We start from the raw sequence: 27102 nt of genomic DNA, 5'->3' as shown, positions 1-27102 counted from the left end.
CAAAAAGGGAAATTTAAAATTCTAAAAATAAATGAAAATGAATACTTAACTTATGAAAATAAAGTGAATAATGAAACAATACTAAAAGCATGTATCTATGAGATCCAAATTTAAAAAACAAACAAAACAACAACAAACAAACAAAAAAAAAGAGGTTCAAAATAAACAACTTAAGGATGACCCTTAAGGACATGGTAAAACTACAAGAAACCAAATTCAAAGACCTTTAATTACAGGCATGATGGTATATGCCATTAATTACAACATTCAGAGGCAGATGGACAGATTTTTGTGACTTTGAGATCAGCCTGGTCTACATAGGAAGTATCACAACAGCTAAGGCTAAATGGTTACATTCTGTCACAAAAAAAAGAAACATGAAATCTTGCAGAGACACAAAACCAATCTTTATAAATTCAAAAAGATTGAAACCACTCCTTGTATCCTATCTTACCACAGTGCAGGAAAATGTAAAATTGACAGCAAAACAATCTCTAGTTAATACTCAAACTTATAGAAATTAAACAACTCCATGATGATGAAACAACTCCATTACTGAATAGTGAAGAGGTGAAAGCAGAAATTAAGACAGAAAAAATTCCTGGAATGAAATAAAAATGAAAATACAACAACAAAACCTCTAGAATACACTGGAATCAGTCCCAAGCAGGAAATTCATAGCTTTAGTTGACTGTATTAAAAATCAGAAAATAGTCTACGGCCATACCACCCTGAACGCGCCCGATCTCGTCTGATCTCGGAAGCTAAGCAGGGTCGGGCCTGGTTAGTACTTGGATGGGAGACCGCCTGGGAATACCGGGTGCTGTAGGCTTTAAAAAAAAAAAAAAAAAAAATCAGAAAATAACAAAGGGCTTAATGTCACAGCTCAAAAAGTAAGGAAACAAGAATAAATCAAATCCAAACCCAATTGACCACAAGAAATAAAAATAAGAGCAGAAATCAACAAAACAGGAATAAAGAAAATAATAAAATAAATAAATAATTCTAAGAGCTAGTTCTTTGAGAAGATAAACAAGATTGACAGCCCCTTAGTCCAACTAACCAAATGAAAAACAAGACCAAAATTAGCAGAATCTGAAGTGAACAGGATAACATAATATACACCAAAGAAATTCAGAATAATATCAAGAGATTGTTATACCTTTAAGATGGAAAATCTAAAAGAAATAGATAAATTTCAATAGTAGCCGAACAACCAAAGATAAACCAAGAACTCAATAACTTAAATGGACCCAAACAAATGAAATTGAAATATCAATAGAAAACTTTCCAGAAAAGAAAAAACAAACAAACAAAAACAACAATAAAACCAAAACATTAATCTACTCTTTTATCCTATCATCTCTATATCCTATAAATCTACATCATATCCCCTTTTCTTTTTTAGAAAGACATCGCATTCATAATCAACCTGTTTTAAATAAAAATATTGGTTTTTCTCTGTCCCACATCAGAGGGCTCTTCTGATTTGGGACACAAGAATCTCTTAACCTTTTCTTTTAGCAATATGTCTGGGTTTAGAGGGGGAGTGAGCCAATTCCATCTCCAAAAGCCAGCTTGGTATATTTGGGAATTTGGGATAGCATCTCTTACTACTTCCTGCTGGAGGAGGGCGCTGTATCTTATGAGACACAAAGAAAATTTTAGGCTTATGGGGTAGTCCATGAGGCTGTATTGTCTGAGCCAGTTGCCTTGAAACCGAATAAAACCAAAACAAAGCAAAAGTTCAGGGCCAGAAAATTTCACAACATATTTCTGACAAACTTTGAAGGCTGATCTACAACTAGTCATTTTTTAACTATTCAAAAACATAGAAATAGAAAGAATATTCCAAAACTTTTATAGAGCCATCATCACTCTACTACCCAAACCAGGGAAAGATAAAACAAAAAGGAAACTTCAGATCAATATTCTTGACAAACATAAACTTAAAAATGTGCTAAAATACTTGCCAACAGATTACAGACACACATCAAAAATATTATCTACCATGACCAACCTGGCTTTATCTCTGAAACACAGGAATGGTCAAATGCAGGCAAGTTAAAACACAATAAGCCACATAAATATCCTCCAACTTAAAATGTCCTTCAACTGAGAAATAGATAATAAAAATGTGGTGCATATACACTCTGGAATACTATTCAGATATAATTTTGCAGGCAAATGGATGAAAGTAGAAAATATCCTATTGAGTGAAGTAATCAAGACCAAGATAGACAAATGTCATATTTAGAGTCCTCAGCCCTAAATGGGATGTCTCTATCACCCTTCCCATCAAGACTCAGTGATCTATTTGGAAGAGGGGATGTAAAGATTGATGGTGGATGACCTCAAGGAATCTGTACTTTCCATATACAAAAAAGGGTAGATGCACTTAGATAAACTAAGTGACTAGTAAAATGCACAACACCTGCTCAAGTTCAACGCAGAGAAAATATAAACATGGAGGATGCAGGTGAAGTAATATTGGCATTTTATTGATGATGGGCAGCAGAAAGAGTAAGTATTCTTCATCTGTGTGACACACATTGACTATGGAGGCCCAGAAAGGCCCTCCCGAGGTTCTCCTGTGTTTCTGTTTCTATCCCCTCTATGCTTCTATCTCAATCTCTTATCCCTCACTCCTCAGGAGAACCCTGGGGTAAAATGTGGAAGCCAGTCTCCCAGCTGGTTTCCCACAGACAGTGCCATGAACAGGGATGAGGGACTTGGCAAAAGGGGTTTCAGGGGGTGTGGCAGGTGTAAGTCATACCGAAAAGGAATTGAAAAATATAAAAGTGATAGTATTTTATTCTCAGGAGTGAAGGTTAGGCAGTGGAATGCTGAAGCTGAAAAGTAAGGCTGCAGTATATATTTCTCTCTATCGAGGTTTCTTTCTTTCTCTCTCTCTCTCTTAATTTCTATAGAAATTAAAGAAAAAATTTAGAGTAAGGTAGAAAATAGAAATATTGGGTTAGGAATACAGTTTAAGAAAAAAATTAGAATAAGACAAGCAACAAGACAGAGGAACTATGTCCTTGATTTCCAACTATGGGACTATAAACACAAAATCCTGGGAAAGAATTAGAAAAATCTATCAAAGATAAGCAAAGAGGGGGGGGCAGAAAAAGATTCCTATGGAAGCTTTTGGCCTGGAGACAGCTTAGAATCAAGCCCTGAGAGGCAGAGGAAAGAATTTTCCCTGAGGCAGACTCAAGTGAAATAAAACTTTTCACTCTGCTGATGCCGTGACTAAATGAAAACATCATAAATCAGAATTAGTCTCTGTTTGGCCATGAAGTCAAAAGTTTAGAGAACAGAAGTTCTGGGGAAAATTTAATCATCTTTCTCACAAAAACTGAAAGCTTTCCTGGGAAAAACTTAGTAATCTCTCTTTTAAAAACTGAAAGTTTTTCAGGTCTTGCATTCTCAGAACTCTTTTCTTCTTGTAAGGCCAAAATTAGATTCACCTGGAAATAACATCTTCAGTAGGGGAAAATCACCTTTAATGCTGCTCTAAGAAAAAAACAAACAAAAAAATTCTTGGAATATGACAAATCCTCTTTACTAGCCCTGTCTCTCCTTAAAGCCAGTAAAAACAGCAGCCAGAATCCCCTGTGGGCAGAGCCTATACCCAAGAAAGTGCAGGCAGACAGCTGAGCGTTAACTGCAGAAGAGGCTGAGCAGGACCCAGGGAGGGCCTGCTAGTGTAGAAACACTTAGTGGAGAAACTGAGCCTCTGCTAAGGCATCAGAGACTCTACATCTTGGGGGAGGGGACAAACAGGGACTGACAAAGCTTTATTTCAACTATTTTCATCTTCTTTCACTGATCCCATAAGGCAGGGGAGTATGCCCCAAGGGGTTTTCTCTTCTGGCAACAAGCACCTGAGTGCTTGTTGAACAGTGTCAGGTGAAAAATCTAATTAGAGAGGTACACCTGTCAAACATAAGGCAGGTGTCCTAATGCAAGCTTAGGGAAGAAAAAAAAAGTCTCCCGTGGTAAAAGCAAAAGCACATATGCAGACCGTGTGAACAAAACTGGGAGAGTAATGGCCATCATTGGCTGCAGCTGAGTTTTCTCCTGGACACAAAAGGCAGTATGGGAAACAGTCCGTAACATAACAGTTTGATGCTACAGAGAAAGGCACTCCGGGAAAAGCCTGTTGGCTGAGTTTGAGGTGTGTGGAACAAGGACATGTCAGCTCTAATAATACCATAGGTACTGATGTTTTTCCAGAAAAGCCGAAAAGAAATGGAACATGGAGCCATAGCACTTCTGTTTCAATGCAGGCTCCTTGAAGAACAGCTGTGGAGGAAGTTATTTCTAAGAGCTTTACAACAGCCCAAACCGGTAATTCTTTTCTTGTCTCTAGGCAAAAACTTCTCAGGAATAATAACCAAAAGTGCCACTATAGTAGGGAAGAAAGCTTCATCAATGTTTGTTTGAATTGTGGCACTCAGGGGAACTTTAATGAATTTGGGTGAAGGTACAGCCCCTAGTTAGAAACTGTCTGCCACTTAGTGCATTTCTGCCAGTTCCAGAATTGCTGAGACACGTGAAAAAGGTGACTTTGGGGGAATGGCATTCATTGTCCCAAGTGTTACAGTCACTAGCAGCAAGTGATACAGTGCCCTACCAATGGAATTCACTGAATTCTGGGGTCTAGAGAAGCTGTAGCCACTGACAAACTAGGCTCTAAATTCAAACTGTCAGTATGATATTAAAGCTGACTATAAATGTCAAACTTTAGAAATGATGTGCATACTTTCTGTCTTGTTGAAGAAAATAAGTTAATTCTGCTAAGAGATTCTTTCCAGATGTTTGCCATAGAGTTTGTTTTTGAATGTAAGTTAGGTTTGGTAAGAGATCTCTTCTGGATATGTGCTAAACTAGTTTGATCAAGTTTCCTTTTGAATTAAGCATGCAAAATGTGTAATTATTGAATGTAAAGTGTGAATATTGAATGTAATTTTGTAAAAAGTGAATAGTGATCTTCATACTAGGATTGTTTTTATTACTTTTACTTTCAGATATATTTGAATACTTTTTATGATAGCTTAAAATATAATTTAATGATTTCATATGATAGCTTAAAATAAAATCTTATGTTATATGATAGCTTAAAATATAATTTTATGATGGCAGTAGCCCCTGGAAAACTTAAATGAAGATATCATAATTAGGGGAGCTTTTCTGCCTTCTTCCTAGAAGTTTTCACTCTTCCTGTTTCTGTTTAGAAAGGGGTAGACCTCCCACAAAGGGATAAAACTCTTTAGTTTGTAAAAGTGTTTTTATAATTAGCATAGGTTTTTGTTTACGTGTATGGATACTCTGAAATGGTTTGAAATGACTATTTTCTCCTAGGAATCAAAATAGTCTCATGAAAGTTTTATTGAACATCTGTTAGGAGTTTTGACCTAGGAAAGGGGTTTGGTGCAGCTAAGACTGCTGTAACCACCTTAGACCCATTACAATAAGGGTATTCCATCTTTATTATCCTCTACTCCTTTACAGGGAGATCGCTGTGGATGTTTGAAAGCTCATAGTAGGGGCCTGGGTCAGAGCTGAGTTAAGCTCTGTACTCCCTCTTGCTAGAGGCTGGTAGCCAAAGAAGACAGGCACAATCTGAGGGGCCTGGGAGGCCCTCTTTTTATATCAAGAAGGGGAGTTGTGGGGGCCCACAAAGGTTTCCTAGTGAGATCTGAGCTTGCTTTACCCAGCAGAGTTGCATTAGAGGATGGCTTGATCATGAGCAGTTACTAGGTGATTGGAAAGGGTCTGCACTTGACTGTGCTGGGGGGAGATCTTTTGCTCCACTCCTTGGCATTACTATAAATAGCCCTTTAAAAGAGACAGAAGGGGCTGGAAGAAAAGGATTCAGGCCCACCCGAGGCTCTCCTCTGTTTCTGTTCATCTCCCCTCTGTCCTCTTATCTAAATCTCTTATCCCTCACTCCTCAAGAGTATCCTGCACTAAAATGTGGGGGCCAGTCTCCCAGCTGGGCTCCCACATTTGACCAAAGTCTAATGTAGGCTTCAAGAACAGAAGTCAGCTGACACAAATAGGATTGATGTTTTTCTTTTACTATTATTAGTTGGATGGAGAGAGAGGAGCAGGAAGAGAGGGAGAGAATGAAAAGAGAATAATCATGAAATTGGGTGTCTAGGGATGTTGGGGAGGGGATTAATGAGCAAAATCACTGCATTTTGAAATTCAAGGTATAAATAAGAACATCAATTAAAAAATTTAAAAATTGTCGTCTGTCTTAGGCTCCAATGCACATAGGTACTCAAAGGAAACCTGATGGCCACACTGGCCAGGGACCCAAGTAGATGATCTCCTCCTATCATCTAATTACAATTCCCAAGTATTATCCCTAGCTTTGTATCAGATTACTTTCCTCTCTAACAGCCTTCACAGACTGTCTATGCCCATCCTGGTGGCACAACCTGCTTTCCTCTCTCCTGTGGACCTTCTCACCCACAACCCTTCAAAGCCATCACCAGCTCCCCCAAATCCTAGAAAAACATTCTACCTGGAAACCCATCTCCTAACCAGGCAACCCACAGACCCCACATTCTCATAAGAAACAGAATGGGAAATAGAAAACAAGGATCAGAATATCCAACCAAAAAAAAAAAAAAGACCAGTTATTAGCACCTAGAATTATAGGCAGTTCAAACCCAGATACCTAAACATCAGCATAAAAGCATATCAATAACAGCCAGGACTGTATGTCTCTACTGGAGCCTAAAAAACGGACTATAGCATGTCCTGAGATGACATGAAAGTAGAAAAGGAATCAGTAAGGAAAATCTAAACTGAAGGAAAAACTGGAAATGAAAATTTTAGTAAGAACTTTAGAGGCACATTCACACATCAAAAGAAGTTGTTCAATAAGTAAACAAGGAGCTAATGGAATGGCAGAAAATCTTCACCATGATTAAAAGAAACAGCTATATCAAAAATGTGGCACAGGACTGAGGTAGTTTTTGAAGTGATCAATACGCCCAGACTTCAGGAATGTGAAAATTAACTACAATGAGTTTCCAACTTACACCATAAGGATAATTACTATTATGAAGACAAATGATAAGAAAGTAATGGGAAAAGTTGAACAATGTCACAGGGTAATATGGTTAAGACACTAAGCTAATTAGTGTGCAAATTTCCTGAAAAAAAGTGAAAAACATAGAAGTCCCCTGTGACCAAACAATAACCATTCCTGGGAATCTACTCAAAGGACTTCTTCAGATATAAAACACATTAAAGATATTTATACAAATACATACATATGCACACATACATGTACATGTGTATATATACACATATACACACACACACACACATATATATATATATATATATATATATATATATATATATACACACACACCCACACATCTATACTCTCTGATGATCTACCATCAATAGCTAGAAAATTGACGCAACCTAGGTTCTCATCTGATAAATAGGATAATTATGATAGTATATTAACTTATAAAGTCATGGACTTTTCCTCCTAATGGCTGAAAATGGTATGAGGTATAATTAAGGTCCAGGAAGACAAAGTACTCATTTTCTCCCGCTGATTAAAATGCAACCTTTGATTTTTAGATTTATGTTTAACTATGAAATGCCTGAAGAGGTCTGGAAGCTAGAATGTGTCTATCCAAGGATATAACATATCATAGGAAAGTAGAATGGTAATTTTTTTCAAATAATCTGTGGTATCCTACATGCATAGATTATGCTACTCCCAGAAACCACATATTTAAACAAAAATCCTAATGCTTCACATAAAATACGATGTTGTCAGGGAGACTCCAAGACAACAAAATCACACAGGCCTTTGCCACAGTTCTTGGTTGCCAATCAAAATTAGATGATACCCTGCTACTGCAGGTAATGTTTCGGGTTCAGGACATATATACATCAAGCAGAAACTGATTAGAACATTCCTCTCTGTTGGCTACCTTTCTTAGTGCTAGAAAGTGCTATCTATGATCTTACAAAGCTGTAAACAATGCAAACTACAAACCAGACTGCCAGATACAATGAGCCTAATGGTACAACTATGGCATTAGTGTTAAGGATAAAAACCACTTCTTTGCCGGGCAGTGTTGGCGCACGCCTTTAATCCCAGCACTCCGGAGGCAGAGCCAGGCGGATCTCTGTGAGTTCGAGGCCAGCCTGGTCTCCAAAGCGAGTTCCAGGAAAGGCACAAAGCTACACAGAGAAACCCTGTCTCAAAAACCAAAAAAAAAAAAAAAAGACAGGGCAAATCAATGTTCCATTATTATGTTTCATACAACACTATACTCCCTGAGTATCTATAGGCAATTAAACGTTGCTAGGGAGAGGTAAATGTTATTCCTAAGTGATGTAGTAAAGTGGCTTGGCTCAAGTAAAAACCCTGCTTGTAAGGTAAGTCAACATGAATCCATATTCCCAAAGAGACGAGGAAATAGATACCTTGGATGCTGCAGTTGCAGACAACTATAAGACCAATAAGAAGGGTGTTGGGAATGAAACATGGTCTGCTAGTGCATTAGGTACTCTGAATATAATCTCCAGGCCCAGGAATAAAATATTTAGAAATGTTAACTACTATTTAGAGGAGGTACATAGGTAGGAGGATTCCTGAAAGTTCAACTCTAACATGAACTACACCATGAGGTCCAAGTTATCCTGGGGCATTTTTTTCTTAAGCAAGTGATAATTTAAAGGGCAAGTATGAAAAATAATTCAAAAAATTAAAACCAACACTGAATTTGTAGAAAAACCTTTAGTATGTAACATTACCTACAAGAGAATCTAAGAGTACTTCATACTTGTATATATTCAAGAAGTACTATCCAATTCATATTTTCGTGATCAAATGATAGTAGGAATTTTTTAAATTTAATGGAGACTATTGGAAAAGGATGTGAAAATGAATATCATATCATAAACCACATTGAAACGTTACGAGCCATTATATTAATGAAAGTTATGGAATGCAAAGGTGTGAAAACATTTAGTTACAAATAGAAGACATACCTTGAGGATGTATAAGAAGACTCAATTTTAAAGAAATCTATTCTCTCCTACTTAATCTATTAAATGTGGTGCAAATGAAATTAAAAGTGCATTTTTTCCAACTTGACAAATAATTGTAAGCATCAACTCTGAGGAAAAAATTGACTACATACAGGGAATACTCTGAAAAAGAAGAGAAAGGAGGCTGAACTCAATAGAACAGGTAAGACAGTATAAATCATCAGTAATTAACAAGTTAATAGAAGAGAAAGCAAACAGACATGCAGCAAATTACATGATTTTTCTATATGCTAGATTTTAAGAACAGTATTATTCAATGGAAATAATTTTATTATTTAATATTCTAGGATATCAATAATCAGGAGCAAAAGAAATAGAAAAATCTCTGATGAAAAATTAGGGAGACAACACAGTGAAGTATGATATGAACATAAACATGCTTGCAAAAGAAAAAAAAACAAGACTCCAAAGACATGAGAGAACATGATTGTATTTCATTGAATAAGTTATGTACAACCTAGTATTAAAACGAATAGAAAACACATATTATTTCATTTGACACACAATGACCTGCTTACAGACTCAATTACAAATGGGTTTATAAATAAGTAACAGATACTCAGCATGAAAACTCAAACAGAACAACAAATAGAAATGAATAGCATGATGATTCAATAATATTAAATACTTTATAATATTATATTATCAGTAAAAACAAGAAGTGTACTATTAACTAAAATATTTGTAGTTTTAATAATTTATTTAATAATAATATTCAAATCCACTAATTCATCTTAGGGTATTGACTAAAATGTAGATTTGATATAATTTGCCATGGTACATCAAAGCAATACAAATTATTCTGAGCTCTCTGTGAGATTTATATTTCCATATAAACATAATGACTACATAAAAAATTTAAAACTATTCTTTCAACTCATGAAAGATGCACTTACAAATATTTTTGAAAAAATTCTCCCAAAAGTACCAGAGAATTCCATAAACTTTGATTAACACTGTATGTTAAAATTAGGATGAATTTTAAATGTAATATAAAGCTTCATACAACACTATTCTAACTTAGCACATGGTCCATTTCTATAATCACCACTCAGGCAGCTGAGGCAAAGTGAGTTCAAATGTCAGACTGTGCTACAGTTAAACCATTTAAAAATGAAAATTTATAATCAGTTCTAATTTACTTCAAATCAGCCTCAAGATTAACATGAAGTCATTATTATTATCATGAGAAGCACTTCGTACTTATGAAAACACTGTGATGAAGCCAATGTCAGTTCCATCATACTATTTTTATCCATGTGGTAGTGTCTCCATTTCTTGAGTTAGTCCAACAAAATCAATGAAAGTCTTTAAATATATATAAAATATTTTCTTCAAAGACATATTTCAGTCTCCATCCAATAAGCTGAGGTCAATTTTAATGATCAATAAGACTAGTCACGCAACACCTTCTGAGATCTTTTTACAGTTATGAAGGTTGTAGATACAATGATTATCTATTTTGGTGATCACCTAAAAGCACAAAGGAAGAAATTCAGAACCATTAGTATTATCAAAGTACAGCGTATTTTATTTTTATATAAAAACAGGTATTTCTTATTCTTAAACCACAAATAATAGTACTGAACAAGTCAGTTTTCTGTATTACTGAGTTTATTTAATTTTCATTGTCCTTGCTAGTTTGGTAAATACAAACACTTTCAAATAAGCATATATGGCCACTTGAACCTGTTTTCCCTGTAAATTCTCCCTATCCTGCTTACTTTAATTTTTTTTTCAGAGCTGAGGACCTAACCCAGGGCCTCACGTTTGCTAGGCAAGCGCTCTACCACTGAACTTTTTGACTATGCATATAATGTGACCACCAGCATCATGCTACTGCTGACATGCCCTCTCCACCACTGTAGAATGTTGACTGTACTGTGAGCCCATAAGTGATTGGATCATATATTTTTTAAATGTTTATTTTCATTATTTCAATTGTGGGTGTATCATGTATATATGTGTATGATGGTTGTGAGCTACTAAGCTAACTAAACTCAAGAGCCTTTGAAAGAGAAGTACTCACTTTTAACTGCTAAGCAATTTATCTCTACTTTTATCACGTGTTTTTTTCTAAGCAACAAATCACAAAACCAAAATTGAATATGTAAGCCAATTAAATAAAGGGCAACACCATTTGTACATGTATTAAATCATTGTTTTAATAAAATGACCTCCTAAAAAGACTGTTTCAGGAGGACTGGAGATGTTAGATGGCAATTTCTAGACATGAACAAAGTACTGAGTGTAATTCCTATAACTGCATAAACCAGGAATGAGGGTGCACATCTCTATCTAATCCTGGTAGACAAAGGAATTAGAAGTTCATGTCCATCGTCAGCTACATAGAGTTTGACACCAGCTTTGGATACCTCAGACAAATCTCAAAGATTTATAAAATAACTAATTCAAGGTTGCAATTACAGTTTACTCATAGTGTACTCTGGTTCATATATGAGAGCCACAGATTTCATACCAATCACTGGGGAAAAAATGATTTCTTTAATACAGAAAAATCAAATACATGAAAACAATAATGTTGGAAATAATATTATTTTGCTACATCTAGCCCCAAATGACCTACTCTGGTGATAGGATGGCCAAATACCCTAATTGTGGGACTAGAAACCTCATGCAATGACTGAGGAAACCGGATGCAGAGATCCACAGTCAGGCCCCAGGTGGAACCCCAGGAGTCCAATTAGGGAGAAAGAGGAGGGTTTTTATGAGAAAGAATTGTTGACACCAAGGTTGGAAAAAGCACAGGGACAAATAGCCAAATGAATGGAAACACATGAACTATGAACCAATGGCTGAGGAGTCCCCAATTGGATCAGGCCTTCTGGATAAGAGCAACAATTGATTAGCTTGATCTGTTTGGGAGTCGTCCAGGAAGTAGGACTGGGACCTGTCCCACATGCACTGGCTGTTTGGAACCTGGGGCTTATACAGAGACACTTGGCTCAGCCTGGGAGGAGGGTACTGGACTGAATCTACCAAGTAGAACTCAATCCTCAGGGGAGTCTTTGCCATGGAGGAGATAGGAATGGGGGGGTAAGCTGCGGGGAAGGCGGGGGGAGGGAATCCATGGCTGATATGTAAAATTAAATTAAATTATAAAATAAAATTAAAAAAATAAAATTAAATAATAAAATTAAAATCCTTTCTTACCTTTAGTTTAGAGTTCACTTTCGTAAAGTAAATTTTCGTAGACTCCATAAGTTGCTATCACAGTAGGTTTAATAAGTCTGTCATCATAATTACCTGAAAAAAAAAGTAGCCAATACAAAGCATGTTGTTTATGAAGCAACTATTAGGAGCATTATTCTGTTCTCAGGGCCAAAACTTATATTTAACAGCAAATATTCCTATCCAGTTCCCACTTATTATTTGTGTGGGAGCCCTCAGAGTCCAGAAGCATCAGATACCAAAGATGAGAAATATGTCTTTGGGTGCTACAAATATAACTGAAGTCCCCCGGAAATACAGTTCACATACTCAACAAGCCTTGACTCCAGCATCTTATTTTTAATTCATGTGTATGTGCCTGTATGTGAATATATGCATGTGAGAGCAGATGCCTGATTCAGAGACATTTTAGATTCCCCAGGTTCTGCAGTTACAGGCAGCAGTGAGTCACCACAGGTAGCTGGGGACAGAGCTCAGGTTTGAAAGAACGTTAAGTGCTTTTAACAGCTGAGCCATCTATCTACCACTCAATTACTATATAATAGTATCACTATTTAAAGTTCTCCCAGTTAATTTTGTAGGATCTACACATCCCTAAATGCCTACTTGAGATCCCTGAAGCATATCAAACACATATAATGAAGGAATAATCTATTCTTCTTCTATATAAAAATTACATCGAATGAATGGAAAGGTAGTTTAGTAGTTCAGCTTATACTTTATCATGCTTCAGACCCTGGGTTATATTCCAAGCACAAAAATGTAATACTAAAACTTGCAATTTATCCCAAATGTGACATAACAAAAACTATCTAAAATAGCATCCTATACCTATTAGGATACCATGCCATTACAAATGTTTACCCTTTAAAACATTTTTTATTTAATACATTTCACTCATAGGTTCATCACAAGACATGATCAGCTTAATACTCACGTGAATTTTCATCTTCTCCTTTTTATCATTGGATAATGGAATACTGATTGTTGACACATAAGGTGCTGGAGTGTCTAAAATTCTTCACAAAAATGTTCAAAAACCATTCATAAGGGCTGCTAGGAATAGAAAGTTGGATATGGCAACCCATCACTCCCATGATGTTGTCAATCAAAGATACAGGCATAAATTGTCTCTTTCCTGTTTTTTAGTTGCTTATTTGCAAAGGCCCTTATAAAATACAAAGGCAGATAGAAGTGGTCTTACTCCTTTCTATTTTTTAGTGTTAAAACTTTAACGTTCTTCCTGAACATGTTTTCTGTTTGCATAAATTGTTCATTTGTTCTAGATGTTCTCATGTGACAATTTCCAAGCATGAATACACTGTTTAAATCACTTGAACAAATCTTCAATCATTACTGGAAAATAACATACATCGTAATACAGAAGTATTAACTTTCAGACTGATATTACCTATGTGCAATTAAAATTTTCTTAATTATCCACTTTAATTGGAAGAACTAAAATATATCTACATGTATGTCAATTGTACATTTCTTCAATTAAAATTCAACAAACACCATTTCTACAGAAAATGGATATTTAAAATATTAAATTACATTCACTTTAAGCTACAATCCTTATGATCTGTTCACTGACAGATCTGGCATTTTGCTATTTTTATATTCAACAATTAAATTTGAGAATCAGAAATGATAAAAATCTTAGTAGCCAACTCCAAAATATGAAAAATAATTTACATAGTTTTATAACTCCTGATTTTGTAGGAAGGTACTCAGTTTTTTTTTTGCTTTCATGTTTTCTTCTGACACAGGGTCTTATGACCCATGGCTGGCCTCAAACTGGGTATGTAGCTGAGTATAATCTTGGCAGGTGCTGGTATAAGTGTTCCTCATCAAGCCCAACTCTATAATTTATATTGCCTTTAATGTCACACAGGCTACTTTTTCTTACAGTACATTAGAGGGAACACTAGATGTTTACATTTAATAATCCTACATGAAAAATATACAAAAATAAAACAAGTTTTTAAAATTTTATACACTGAAGATGTATAAATACATAAATAAATTTATAAGATGTATAAACACATAAACAAAGTTATAGGCTCTTCATTAACACAAAATATGTCTAAATAATCTGAATTAGAACTAGAATATTAATTTTATAATTTGTAAAGTGGGAATACTAATGTAAAAACAAACAAAAACACATGAAAGATGAATACTAAGTAGTTTATATACTACTATAACATAAGATGTATATGTGAATGTAATATAAAACAAATTTGCCTAGGTTAAATGGGCAGGAAACAATGCTTTTACAATTATATCATTAATTTAAAATTTTTTTACTGTTCATCTTTCTTCATGAAGATGAAAAGTATCTAATTCTTTTCTTTAAGTAATTTTTCTCCAAGTAAAAATAAGACCTAGCTTATTCTCCATGAGAAACTACTTAGAAACATTTTTATACTTAGTAAACTGAGTAGTCCTTATCTATTGCATTGAAAAAGCATTTGCTGGAATAATTTTATTAATGTTAGTTTACAATGAATATTCACAGGCTTATATTTTGTTAAGAATGTATATCTAAAAATGGATTTTTCAAATGGAAACATTTATCAGTTATTTACAACTTGTCTTGAATGCTGTCATGCAATGTAAATATAATAGTATATTAATTCAGAGGTAGAAGTAACTCTTTAAGAGTTTTTTCCTATAATGACTAACAAGGTATTTACATGGTGGCCTATCATTAATACAACCACAGAATTATAATTTGCACCCCTAATTGTACAATATAAACCTTACTTATCCTATGGTTAATGAAGATTTTTCTTGAGATATGTAGCCAAAGCTAAATTTAAATACTCTTAAGAAAACTCACTCCCCTAACAAATAATGAACATAAAGTAGAAAAAAAAATCGCAACTTTAAAAATTTCATTCCCGAAATTTAGTGGGTGCAATGAAAGTTTACAATGATGTATTTACAAAATTATACCCTGTGACACTCTATACATCTAGAAAGACTAGATGTTAAAATTTTGTATTTGACTATTATTTACAAAGTTGTCTTGAATATTGTCATGCAAACAGGAAACACATACAAAACTTTGTAGTGTCCCAAGAGGTAGTACAAAATCTTCATGAAAGTTGACAAAAAAAGTAGAAAAGAGGTGCATCAGTAGGCTCATTATTGCTCAACAAGCCAACTGAAATACCTACCATGTCATTTTTAATGTGCAACTCACATGAAAAAATGGTCAACTATCCTACTATGAGAATAGAGTAAATGCATAGTGTTTATAACTTTCTCCTTTAACATTCAAACAAACATGAAAAACTGTGAGCTCCATGATCCCCTCTATAAACTATCAGTTTGTCATATTAATTGAAATAGACAATAGTATTTACAATATATTTATAAGCTTATAATTTCTAAGTCTCAGTATCTCTAGAATTACCAGTGGCTTGATATAAAAAGTAACTTATTACTTACAGAGTTAATTTTTGCCATGTATCGGATTAATATAAAACAATGTAATTCTGAAATATCTAGATCATTTGGAGAAATAAATTGCATCACAAATCTCAGTGATCAGAAAAATAAAATGTAGCTACATGCCTTTTATATAGCATATACATTTTTCAAAGAACAGTGATATTTTATGTGCTTATATTTGAGTTATACTCCTAAATAATTTAGTAGCTAAAAAGAGTATCTTGACACCATGGTAGAATATACACACATATTTTTTACCATATATATTAAAAGAGGCCTTTGCTAACACTATATTCAGGTAATTCGACTTTATCATACAACACAATGAAACCTACATAAAGATAATATTTTAACAACAAAAATAATTTATTCTTTTCCTATAGTCTATATGTTTAAAATCTGAACTATTACAGGCCAAATATTTTAAACATAGCTTTCCATAAACAAAATTTATTCTCTACTCATGAAGTTTTTAAAATAATGTAACTACATACATATGAAACATACAGTTTTAAAACATTTTATCACATAAAAGCACTTATTCTAAATTTTAAAAGTAAAATATATTCAGAAAATGTAATCAGAAATTATGCATATAGGCAAAAGTAGTCAGATAAAGTGGTTCAAACAAACCTCATATAGATTAAATACAAAACAGAGATTGATAGTTCTAATGTTAAGACTGATTAAATCTTATTATTAACACCATGTGTATATGGTAGTTGATGGGATTTGGTGTTTCTACAAATGTAGGAATTTCAGACAGTCTACACAAATTCAGTCTATTATTTCTGCAGTAGTCAAACACTGCCAGGTTACGTTTAAAAAAATGAATAGATACTAGTAGAAACAAGTTAAGAATTAGACTGGATAAAAAGTCTGCACAATATACATAACAACTGTTACAATTCTCACAAATATTTAAACAGAGAGAATGGGGATCAAATCTTATTATGTAGCTTACTTTACTGACAATCACTGATTCAGTTACTAAAAAAATGACTGATAAATGGAACCATGGAAGATTCACTGACAGATTTCTGGTGTTTGTTGAATGTAACTGACTAATTTTATAAATCCAAAGTATGATACAGCAATTCCAATTTAAAAAAAAAAATGTTTGCTTTTACTTTACAGTTCACAATTCACAATGAAAAACTAGAAAAACATTGCTGTATCATATTCTCTGGTGACAAAGAAATTTGTAATCTTGTATTTCAGCAACTATTGTTTTATCTAAGTACAGACATACTAATGAGTTAATATGTATATAATACTCCATGTACATACATGTAATATGGGACAATCATAATTACATCAACACTAAAAATTTAAAACAGCAAAAAATTATACATTTTATTTATATCATGTAAGAAAATGCTGTAAATGATGTTAGTTATATGGATGTGATACAAATGTTTAAGAATATAATATGTACTATGTCTTTGAAATATTGATGATATTTGTGGACTAATATCATAGGGTCACTAGACTTTAGTTCACAGACAACATTCCTATCATAAAGGTCAAATATTCCTTGGCATCAGATTCATCCACAAAACATATCTAATAATTTCTCATTGGGGTATAGTCATGTAAAATCATCTCTCTGAAATGGTACCCTCTTAAATCCTTTTTAACATGGCATAAAAACAGTCTAGAAGTTCCTGAACAAGCAATAAAATAATTCTAGTAATTTAATGATCTTCAAATGCAAAAATCATCTATCACTTTTCCTTATAAGATTAAATTAACATGGTGCATTATTCTATTATACACATGTCAATGTAAAAGAATATTCAATCCTAGATAATAGGGTGATGTTTTTCTGAACTAGTAAATAAACATAAGCTTCTTTGATAACATAACCATGACTACCATATATACATAAGTACTAATTGAAAGGATAGCCACAATAATCCAATAAAAGATTATATTATATACTATAGAAATTCTACTTTTTTTTTTAAATATTTAAAAACATTTCTTCTATATTTTAACAAACACCATGATTTGTAATCTACATAAAGAAAATGACATAATCATATTTGAATGACTTCTCACATGTAGTGAAAATAATGCCTTTTTCCAGTTTATACTTTATGCACTTTTTATAGCCCCTTGTTTCACACTAACCTTAGCAACTCAAAACATAAATATAACATTAATTTGCTTGCCATAATCTTTATGAAATGATGATTTTTATCAAGTATGTAATAGAAATTTCTCTTGCGGTTATTTTATCACAGCAATCATTTCACATACCATATTGTTGTTTAAAATCTAAGTAATTTTTACAATATAAACCAAAAAATAAATACAAGTATTTTCTGATTTGACTCTGAACCATGTAAAATACAATACTTTGTTTAATCAAGAACCATCTTACATTTCTATGTTAACTAAATTATGCCAATGAGTTAGTATATATTTAAAATAATATTCTATCAGTTATAAAAGTTACCAGAACCTCAAGATTTAGAGATGATTTACAATTGTAGGAGAACATAAATCTACTTGTTGTATATGCAAGCAGATATGCAAAGATTCAGAGGTAAATCTTACAAAGGCAGGAGAATACTCCACAGTAAGAAAATACTACAGCAGTAGCTCATATACAAAAAGAAATGCTCAAGGAAGCATGTCAGAGGAACAAAAACAAACTGGTATATAGATAATTATCCAGACTCTGCCAAATCAAGTGTCCCAAAATGGGAATAAGTTCTCTTGCTGCCAAAAAATTAAACAATATAATAATTACTCACACTCAGTATCAGCAATCACAAAGTTAATTCACCTCCCTAAAGTGTTCATAGGAATACTTTATTCCACCAATGCCTTGTGAGGATAAAGATAAATTAACCTCTCTGAATTCCACCTCAGCATTCCAGTAAATATCAAATTCCTATCTTATTCAAAAATCAATGAATGTCTTACTAACAATCTAGCAATATCTCAATATAGTAAATGGAAACGCTATCAGAATGACTAGGAACATGCTCAAGAAACTACAACCCAGGGTAAGATCTGGGTAACTGGAAGAGACACATTAGCTTCCAAGGTCTTTCTCAAGTTTCTTTATCAAATGAAAATCAAGGTGAATGCTATTATGCGATGTGAATATAGAGGCACTTTACAAAAGGAAAATGTAATGGGTATAAAACCAATTTTGCTATATTGGAAAAATCTACAGCTCCAGTCTCCTTGAAAAAAAATTTGTGATATCATATTCTAATAACTTAAGTTTCAAAATTTTGTTACCTAAGTCATTAATATGACACTTTGGCTAGACTTCAGAGTAATCATTGAGCCACATTTCATCATGCTCAGTAAGCATACCTCATCATAAATCCAGCCAAGGTCCTCTAAAAGGTATTTACCAAAAGTTGTGTAAAAAATGGAACGTGGTAGGTGGTTACCTGGTACTGATGTGGTAGGAAAGACAGTGAATTTGAGGGGCCTGATTTAGAAAGTAACTTATGATTTACAGGTATGGTTCAGTAACAGAGCAATTGCTTCACACGAACAAGATCCTGGGCTAAATTAACAGCACTAAAAACAATGTAGAATGTATGGAGGCTAAGTTTATCGTTACCTAGTGAGATATACAGGACATCTTGAGTTCAAACATCAATGCTCATTCATGCATTCTTTCTGTATATCTGTCTCTCTCATACACACAAACACACACACACAAATAAATTAAATAAATAAAGTTTTAAAAAATACACAGTAATCTTACCACAAGAGAAGATGCTAGCATGAGAATCAGTGATAAGCTTGATATACTAACTCAAGTAGAGACAGCTTGTCAGACAATGAATTGAAAAAAGAACTGAGTCCTGAAAGTTGATCTCAGATCACCTCAAGAACACCATGGATAGAGAAAGCACTGGAGCCCATGTGCAATGTTGCACACATGCACACAAGCACACGCACACAAGCGCACACGTGTACACACATACACACACAATAAATAAATAAATAAATAAATAAATAAACAAATAAATAAAAAAACAAATGAATAGGATTAATGCAAGGCTGTAGTCCCATACTTAGGATACTGAAGCAGGAATACTGTGACCTGGAAGCCAGTTTGGCTGAGTTATATAATAAGATAATGTTTCAAAACTCAAAAATCAAGTAAAATAAAAACAAGCCAAAACACAAACAAGCAAACAAAATCCACACAGATGCTTGTCCTGTCCATTTTAACACTACACAAGAAACAGTACTCAAGGCCCTAGAGTTTAATCCCCAGGATAAAAATATAATTGAATAAATGTGCAAACTAACAATTAATGCATAGGCAAACATCATACCAGCAGCAGAGTAAGAATGAGATCCAGGGTTTCATAAAACTAAATATAGTAAATAATTATCAGTTTCCACACATAAATCATTCAAAGTTTATATCTGTCACCACAGATTATGAAAAACCCTTTGTTTTTACCAAGGTTTTTGTCATGCAATTTCAATTGTTAACTGAAGTCTCCAGAAGGTACAAAAATGGCAGCTCACCTATTGATTCTATAATAGCAAATGACAAATGACTCTATTTTGTGCTATTTTTTGCCACTTTGAAAGTGACCCATTGACCACATCTAATTCTAACATAACATCCCAATGACTATCAAAACTTTTAAAATGCATTCTTAATAAGACCCTAGCTTTCAATACTTCAAAACCTAAGAATGTCATCAAATAGAACCTGATTCTTAGAATTTAGATTTTCCCACTTTGTTATAACTTCCCTCCCTGATTTTCCCAATTTATGACCTTGTTTTGATGTAAGCTATACACAACTGGTCCTACACAAAAACAATGATATGAGGCAACTTGAATCTGTGTTTCCCTAAGCTATGACCCTTCTAATTCTTCTCTTACATAAATTCTTTACTCTTTGAGGTGACAATTGAAGTTTTGTTTTGACAATGTTTTGGGGGGAGTGTATTTAAATGTGGAGTACCAAAGATGGTACATTGTCAAACAAATTCTCCAGATATGACCCATATACCAGCATGTAGCTTTGTGCCTCTAACTGTTGTTACTTCCTTGGCTGGGAACTGATACAAGCATTACGGCAGGTAAATAAATAAATAAATAAGCATTACGGCAAGGCAATAAATAAGTAAATAAATAATCCTATGAACATGAATAAATAAATAAATGATATGGTGAACCAATAGATTAATATATAAATAATCCACGAGTCAATGAAGAAAGAAAGAAACAAATAAATAAATATTCAGGGTAATGAATAAATCTGTAAGTATTACGGCGAGCCAACAAATACATAAGTAAATAAATAAATAATCTAGAAATACAATAAATATATAGATAAATATGAGGAGCCAATAAATAAATAAATAAATAATCCAGTGAGACAATAAATAAATAAAATAAAAATCCCAGAGTGGAAATAAATAAGTATTCCAGCCAGCCAGTAAATAAATAAATATGTAATGGATAAATATTCAACAATCCAACAAATTAAAAAAAAATCAAGAAGTTAGTAAGTATGTATTCTGGCGAGCAAATAAATAAATAGGTAAGTATTAGGGGAGTCAATATATAAATAAACAAATAATTAAATAATCTGGCAAGTTGATGCATCAATAATGAAGCAAGGCAATATATAAATAAATAGATCAATAAGCCAATAAATAAACAATTAATCCAGCAAACAATAAATAAAGAGATCAAGAAGCCAATAGATAGATGGATGAATGGATGGATAGATGGATGGATAGGTAGTTAGGTAGGTAGGTAGATAGATAGATGAATAGTCTAACAGACTAGAGGCATAGCTTATCCATATAGCATTTGCTAAGCACCTAGAAGACCTTTTATTAGTCAACAGTAATATAAATGAAACAATGAATGAATAAAGGAATACATGAGCAAGCACACATATGAATAGATAAGTAAATGAATAAATAACAAATACAACAAGCAACTAAATATATAAACAAATATCCCAGCGGGTAAATAAATAAATAAGTGACCATAAATAAATAAATTTAGATGATGCACCAGAGCAACATATAAATAAATAGGTCAATAGTCATTAAATACATAAATAAATAGATATATAGGTATGTAAACAGTCTAACAGAGAAGAGACATGGCACATCACTATGGTATTTCTCAGCATATTGAGGACCTTTTACTACTGTAGGACAAAATAAATGAATGCTTTCACACGTACATTACACAAATATATAAATAGATAAGCAAGTTAATCAATGAATCAATAAATAATACAGAAAGACAATAAGTATATGAATAAACAATTTAGCCAATAAAAAAATAAGTATATAAGCAAGCATGCACACCAATAAATAAATAAATGACACGGTATGCCAATAGATAAATAGATAATGCAGCAAGAAAATATATAAATAAATAGATCATGAAGCCATTAAATTAATAGTTATATAGATTTATATACAGTCTACCACAGAAGAGGTCTGGCTCATCAGTTTGGTATTTCTCAGCATACTAATGGTTTTTCACTAATCTAGGGCAAAATAAATGAATACTTCCATACACACACAAATATATAAAGACAAGCAAGTCAATAAATAAATAAATAAATAAATAAATAAATAAATAACCCAGCAAGCCAATGTATACATAAATAAATCCAGCCAATCAATCTTTAAGTCTGTAAATAAATAAATAACACAGCAAGCCAATATATACATAAATAAATCCAGCCAATCAATCTTAAATAAAGAAATAATGCAGCAAGTCAATAGAAAAATAAAGAAACTGCCCAGTGGTGGTGGCAGATGCCTTTAATGCAGCACTTGGGAGCAGAAGAAGGTGGATCTGTGAGTTCAAGGACAGTCTTGCCTACAGAGTAAGTTCCAGGAAAGGCCCCAAAGCTACACAGAGAAACCCTGTCTCAAAAAACCAAAAATAAAATAAAGAAACAATTTAATAAATAGATAGATAGATAGATAGATAGATAGATAGATAGATAGATAGATAGATAGATAAACATTCTAACAGAATAGAGGCATGGCTTCTCAGTATAATATTTCTCAGCATTTTGAAGGCCTTTTATTACTTCAAAGTATAATGAATGAATAAGCCAGCACGCCAATAAATAAATACATCAAGAAGCCAATAGATGGATGGATGGATGGATAGTTAGATAGATAGATGTACAGACAGACAGATAGATAAACATTGTAATAGAGTAGAGGCATAGATTATCAGTATAGAATTTTCTCAGTACAATGAAGGAAGCCCTTTTATCATGGTAAGGTAAAATAAATAAATAAGCAAGCCACTAAATAAATAAATAAGAAGCCGATAGAAAGATAGATAGATAGATAGATAGATAGATAGATAGATAGATAGGTAGGCAGATATTCTGGAGAGCAAATAAGTAAGCAAGCATTAGAGAGCCAATCAATCAATCTATCTATCTGTCAATCAATAAATAAATAGATAATGCACCAAGGCAATATATAAATAAATAGATCAATAAGCCAACAAATAAACAAATAATCCAGCAAACAGTAAATATATATATATATATATATATATATATATGTAAGCAAATAAATAAATAAATAGATGGACAGACACAGAGACAGATATCAACAGTCTAACAGAGTAGAGGCATGGCTTATCCATACAGCATTCGGTAAGCATCTAGAAAGCATTTTATTAGTCAACAGTAATATAAAACAATGAATGAATAAATGATGAAACACACCAATGAATAAATAACCAAATGAATAAATAACAAATACAGCAAATAAATAAATAGTCTGGCAAGTAAATAAAGGAATAAATAGATAATGCAGCAAGGCAATATATACATAGAACAAGAAGCCATTAAATACATAAATGTACACGCATAGATAAACAGTCTACCAGAGAAGAGGCATGGCTTATCAGGATATTTCTCAGCATATTGAAGGTCTTCTACTATTCTAGGATAAAATAAATGAATACTTTCATATACACATATATAGACAAGCAAGTCAAATCAATAAATAATATAGCAAGACAATAAATGCATACAAATAAACAATCCAGCCAATTAAAAAATATATAAGCAATCAAGCATGCAGATAGATAGATAGATAGATAGATAGATAGATAGATAGATAGATAGATAGACAGACAGATAGATAAGTGTCCCGGTAAGCCAATAAATAAATAGATCATGCAGCAAGGCAATATATAAATGTATAGGTCAAGAAGCCATTAAATAAAATAAATAAATAATTATATAGATTTATAAACAGTGTAATGCAGAAGAGTCTTGGCTTTAAGAGTCTTGGCTTATCAGTATAGGATTTATCAGCATACAGAAGGTCTTTTACTAATCTAGGATAAAATAAATGATTATTTCCATACCACATAAATATATAAATAGACAAGCAAGTCAATAATAAATTACCCAGCAAGCCAATATATACATAAAAAATCCAGCCAATCACTAATCAATCTTTAAGCACACTAATAAATAAATACTTAAATAAATAAGTAAATATTGCTGTAAGCCAATAAAAATAAAAATGAATCCATTAAGTAAATATATAGTCGATAGATAGATAAACATTCTAACAGTAGAAGCATGGCTTCTAAGTATAGTATTTCTCAGTACTTTAAAGGCCTTTAAAGTAGAATGAATAAAGAAGCCAGCATGCAAATAAATAAAATCAAGAATCCAATATACAGGTAGATGGACGGACGGATGGATGGGTGGATAGATATATATATAGATAGATAGATAAATACATACAGATAAACATTGTAACAGTGTAGAGGCATAAATTATCAGAGTAGTATTTTATCAGCATAATGAAGGCCTTTTATTACTCTAAGGTAAAATGAATAAATAAATAAATAAGCAAACAGGCCAATAAATAAATAAATAGATCAAGACAATAAATAATCCAAGTCAATAAATAAATAGATCAAGAAGCCAAAACATAAGTAGATAGACAATACTTTGATAGATGGATAGATAGATACATAGATACACAGAATCATAGATATATAGATACATAGATTAGATAAACAGTATCACAGAGTAGAAGCATAGTTTATCAGTATAGCCATTTCCAATTACCTGGCAAGCCATTTATTAGCCTACGGTAATATAACTGAAAGAATTAATTAAACAATCAATCAATAAATAAATAAGCAAGCATGTCAACAAATAAATATATAAATAGATAAATAATGCAGCAAGCCATTAAATAGATAAATAGACCAGGAATTCAATAAGTAAATAAATAAAGATATATAGATATATAAACAGCCTAACAATGTAGAGACATGGCTTATCAGTATAGTATTTCTCAGCACACTAAAAGCCATTGACTATTATATGGTAAAATAGATGAAAACATTTATACATACATACACACATAAATACATACATATATAGACAAGCAAGTCAAAAAATAAATAATATAGCAACCCAACAAAAAATAATAAATACATCAAGTAGCAAATAAATAAATAGATGGATAGACACATATGAAGATAATCAACAGAGAGATAGACTGACTAACCAGGAGAGGCATGATTTATCCACACAGTATCTCAGCTCACTGAAGGCCTTTTCCTAATGAATACAAATGAATACATACATACATACATACATAAACAAATGAATACATACATACATACATACATAAACATACAAATAGAAAAACAACCCAATAAATAGATAGATGATAGATAGATTAAGATAATCCAGCATGTAAATTAATAAACAAATAGATAAATAAATAATCCAGAAAGCCAATAAATAAATAAATAAATGGATGAATGAATAAATAAACAATGCGGACAGCTGATTAATCAATCAATCAATCAATAAGTAAGTATTTTGGGAGCAAATAAATATGTTAGTAAGGAAGAGAGTATTATGGAAGCCAATAAATAAATAAATAAATAAATAAATGAAGGAAGGAAGGAATGAATAGATAGATAAATAAATGATCTGGTGGCAAAATAAAAAAATAATCAATTCACAAGCCAATATTTAATTGAGTAAGCAACTAAGTAAGTATTCCAGTTAGCAAATAAATGAATAAGTATTAGGAGATTCAGTAAGTTACTAAATGAATAATCTTGCAAGTTCAATAAATAAATAAATAGATAATGCAGCAAGGCAATATATAAACAGATCCATAAGCAAATAAATAAATAACCCAGCAAGCTGTGCTCGCGTCGGCAGCACATATACTAAATTTGGAATGATACAGAGAAGATTAGCATGGCCCCTGTGCAAGGATGACATGCAAATTCATGAAGCATTCCATATTTTTTTAAACTATACATTATTTGCAAACAAAGGGTATTATGTGTTTTCAAAGCTTTTATAAATAAAGGCTTCAGAAATGTTTTCTTAAAAAAAATCCAGCAAGCAATAGAGATCAAGAAGTCAAGGCAGTTAGATAGATGTATCAATAGATAGATAGACTGATAGATAGATAGATAGATAGATAGATAGATAGATGATAGATAGATAGAGAAACAGATAAACAGTCTAACAGAGTAGAGGCATGGCTTATCCATATAGCATTAGCTAAGCATCTAGAAGGCCTTTTATTAGTCAACAGTAATATAAGCGGAACAATGAATGAATAAAGGAATAATTAAGCAAGCACACCAATGAATAAATAGCAAGCAAATAAATAAATAAATAAATAAGCTGGCAAGTCAATGAATAACCAAATAAGTACTTAATGCAGCAAGGCCACATATTAATAAATAGATCAAGAAGCCAGAAAATACATAAATAGATATATAAACTGTCCAATAGAGAAGAGACATGGTAGCCAGGCACTGGTGGTCCATGCCTTTAATCTCAGCACTCCGGAGGCAGAGGTAGGTGGATATCTGTGAGTTCAAGGCCAGCCTGGAATACAGAGAGAGTTCCAGGAAAGGTACAAAACTGCACAGAGAAACCTTGTCCCAGGGAAAAATATAAAAACATAGAAGAGACATGGCTTATCAGTATGGTATTATTCAGCATATTGAAGGTCTTTTATTACACTAGGATAAAATAAATGAATACCTTCATATACACATATATAAATGTATAAATAGACAAGCAAGTCAATCAATCATTAAAAATAATAAAGCAAGATAGCAAATACACAAGTAAATAAATAATCCAGCCAATACAAAAATAAGCAAGCAAGCACACCAAGAAACAAACAAATGGCCCAGTAGGCCAATAAATACATAATGCAGCAAGGCAATATATAAATAGATCAAGAAGCCATTAAAAAATAGTTACATAGACTATCATATAGTATTTTCTCAGCACATTGAAGGCCTTTTACT

General features: G+C 32.7%; 1 long non-coding RNA gene and 3 other non-coding genes across 6 annotated transcripts in view; 2 read left to right on the top strand and 2 right to left on the bottom strand.

Moving 5' to 3' along the window:
• The window catches only part of LOC128095182 (uncharacterized), a 65653-nt gene extending 40270 nt beyond the window's left edge, over positions 1 to 25383 (bottom strand). For 2 of the 3 annotated variants that reach the window (XR_008213180.1, XR_008213181.1), the window contains exons 1-4: positions 13238 to 25383; positions 12283 to 12375; positions 10312 to 10581; positions 9049 to 9210 (exon numbers count right to left, since the gene is read on the bottom strand). This is a non-coding gene — a long non-coding RNA (uncharacterized LOC128095182). The remainder of the gene's footprint in view (positions 1 to 9048; positions 9211 to 10311; positions 10582 to 12282; positions 12376 to 13237) is intronic. The other variant, XR_008213179.1, reaches the window with a different exon arrangement.
• Positions 714 to 832, top strand: LOC128095697 (5S ribosomal RNA). The gene has a single exon (XR_008213312.1). It is a non-coding gene; the product is annotated as a 5S ribosomal RNA (ribosomal RNA).
• LOC128095846 (small nucleolar RNA SNORD64) lies at positions 19054 to 19118 on the bottom strand. The gene has a single exon (XR_008213444.1). It is a non-coding gene; the product is annotated as a small nucleolar RNA SNORD64 (small nucleolar RNA).
• Positions 25384 to 25971: 588 nt separating the features above from the next.
• Positions 25972 to 26078, top strand: LOC128095712 (U6 spliceosomal RNA). The gene has a single exon (XR_008213324.1). It is a non-coding gene; the product is annotated as a U6 spliceosomal RNA (small nuclear RNA).
• The last annotated feature ends 1024 nt before the right edge of the window (positions 26079 to 27102 follow it).

The sequence above is a fragment of the Peromyscus californicus genome, unplaced genomic scaffold, assembly GCF_007827085.1.
Source record: "Peromyscus californicus insignis strain IS unplaced genomic scaffold, ASM782708v3 Scaffold_4__1_contigs__length_199733344, whole genome shotgun sequence".
Lineage (NCBI taxonomy): Eukaryota > Metazoa > Chordata > Mammalia > Rodentia > Cricetidae > Peromyscus > Peromyscus californicus.
The sequence above is the reverse complement of the archived record's forward strand: the minus strand, read 5'-3'. Positions and strand labels throughout refer to the sequence as shown.